The sequence below is a fragment of the Apium graveolens genome, unplaced genomic scaffold (assembly GCF_009905375.1).
Source record: "Apium graveolens cultivar Ventura unplaced genomic scaffold, ASM990537v1 ctg4994, whole genome shotgun sequence".
Classification (NCBI taxonomy): Eukaryota; Viridiplantae; Streptophyta; class Magnoliopsida; order Apiales; family Apiaceae; genus Apium; species Apium graveolens.
Window position 1 is genome coordinate 22,560 of NW_027418777.1, and position 2,709 is coordinate 25,268.

Sequence of the window (2,709 nt, forward strand, 5' to 3'; positions counted from 1 at the left end):
TTATGGATTTTTCTCGGCCTAAAATTGATGACATTCAGTCAAGCATCCTTCATCCGGCTATTCAAGCTAAGACCTTTGAAATCAAGCCGGGCACTATTCAGATGGTGCAGAATTCTGTTTCTTTTGGAGGAGCGGCAACTGAAGACCCCAACATGCACATAAGGAATTTTGTCGAGATCTGCAGCACTTTTAAGTATAATGGCGTGACTGATGAGGCTATCAAGTTGAGGCTTTTCCCATTCTCACTGAGGGATAAGGCTAAAGACTGGTTACATTCTGAACCAGCTGGGTCCATCACTACGTGGCAAGATCTTGCGCAAAAGTTTCTGGTGAAGTTTTATCCAGTTTGCGCAGCAACCTACAGAATCTATGTGCGAGGCTTGGGAACGCTACAAGGAAATGTTGAGAAAATGTCCACATCATGGAATGCCGGATTGGATGGTAATCACTGGTTTTTATAATGGTTTGGGGGCCCAATCTCGGCCCATGCTCAATGCAGCAGCGGGAGGAGCCTTATGGGCTAAAAGCTATATTGAGGCGTATAATCTTATAGAGACAATGGCTGCAAACGAGCATCAAAACCCAACTCAGAGGATGACGTCAGGCAAGGTCGCATGTATTCTGGAAGTTGATGCAGCCACCGCTATTGCAGCCCAGCTCCAAGCGCTATCAATGAAGGTTGATTCTTTGGCTACGTATGGAGTTAATCAAATAGCTATGGTTTGTGAGCTTTGTGCAGGTTCTCATGCTACGGATCAGTGTTCTCTTGTCAACGAATCTGTTCAATATGTGAATAATTATCAGCGACAACAGCAGCCTGTGCCAGCGACCTATCATCCTAACAACATAAATCATCCAAATTTCAGCTGGGGGAATAATCAGAATGCTATTCAGCCAACATATCAGCAAGGAGTAAGTAAACAGTTTAACCCACCTGAATTCCAGCAACCACAGCAGTATGCTACAAGGCAATCATATCCTCAACAGGGAAGTGCAGCTGCACCTACTAGTGCTGATTTTGAGGAACTTAAGCTGTTGTGCAAGAGTCAGGCGGTTTCTATCAAGACCTTGGAAAATCAAATCGGTCAATTAGCCAATGCAGTGCTCAATCGTCAACCTGGCACTCTTCCCAGTGACACGGAAGTACCAGGCAGGAAGGAAGCTAAAGAGCAAGTCAAGGCTATTACCTTAAGGTCTGGAAAAGTAGCTGATGCTGAAAAGGAAAAAGAAGTCGAAGCTGAAGTTAGAGATGAAGAATCTAAGCAAAAGGAGAAAGTGGCGGAACCAAAGAAGACTACTGTTGAACACACTCTTCCTGAGGCTAATACAGGGGAGAAATAGCTCTATCCTCCACCACCTTTTCCTAAGAGATTGCAGCAACAAAAGCTGGATAGACAGTTCGGGAAGTTTCTGGAAGTGTTCAAGAAACTTCACATCAATATACCTTTCGCTGAGGCTCTGGAACAAATGCCTAGTTATGCAAAGTTTATGAAGACTATTCTTTCAAGGAAGGTGAAACTGGATGACCTTGAAACCGTTGCTCTCACGGAAGAATGCAGCGCTGTTCTGCAGCAAAAGTTACCACCAAAACTGAAAGATCCAGGAAGCTTCACCATTCCTTGCACCATTGGCAATCTAACTTTTGACAAGTGCCTTTGTGATTTGGGAGCAAGCATTAATCTGATGCCGTTGTCGATCTTTAAAAAGCTGGATCTGCCTGATCCAAAACCCACGTACATGTCGCTACAATTGGCGGATCGTTCCATTACTTACCCAAAGGGGCATAGTTGAGGATGTGCTCGTCAAGGTGGATAAGCTCTTCTTTCCTGCTGATTTTGTTATTCTGGATTTTGAGGAAGATAAGAAGATTCCCATAATCTTGGGGAGGCCTTTCTTGGCTACTGGCCGTACCTTGATAGATGTGCAAAAAGGGGAACTTACTATGCGGGTCCAAGATCAGGATGTGACCTTCAACGTATTCAAGGCAATGAAATTCCCTACAGAAGATGAGGAGTGCTTAAAAGTGGATGTGATTGATTCTGCGGTTACTTCAGAACTCGATCACATGCTAATGTCTGGTGCATTGGAAAAGGCCTTAGTGGGGGATTTTGACAGCGATGATGAAGATAGCAACGAGCAATTACAATATCTGAACGCTTCTCCATGGAAGCGAAAGCTCGACATACCATTTGAATCTCTTGGTACTTCTGACCTTAAGAATGCTGAAGGGAAGCTCAAACCATCAATGGAGGAAGCACCTACTTTGGAGCTCAAACCATTACCTGAACACTTGAGGTATGCTTTTTTAGGTGATTCATCTACGTTACCTGTTATTATTTCAGCTGACCTTTCAGGTAGTGAGGAAGACAAGCTCTTAAGGATTTTGAGAGAATTCAAATCGGCTATAGGATGGACCATAGCAGACATCAAGGGGATAAGTCCTTCATATTGTATGCATAAAATTCTGTTAGAGGAAGGTAGTAAGCCAACTGTGGAACAGCAGCGAAGACTGAACCCGATCATGAAGGAGGTGGTGAAGAAAGAAATTCTGAAATGGCTAGATGCAGGCATCATTTATCCTATTTCTGACAGCTCGTGGGTGAGCCCCGTGCAATGTGTACCTAAGAAAGGAGGTATCACTGTGGTCGCAAATGAAAAGAATGAGCTCATCCCTACTCGAACAGTTACAGGATAGAGAGTATGCATGGA

General features: G+C 44.0%; 1 non-coding gene across 1 annotated transcript; it reads right to left on the reverse strand.

The window, feature by feature from the left end:
* Positions 1-321: 321 nt before the first annotated feature.
* On the reverse strand, positions 322-428 carry LOC141702401 (small nucleolar RNA R71). Its single transcript, XR_012567089.1, has one exon. It is a non-coding gene; the product is annotated as a small nucleolar RNA R71 (small nucleolar RNA).
* Positions 429-2,709: the final 2,281 nt, after the last annotated feature.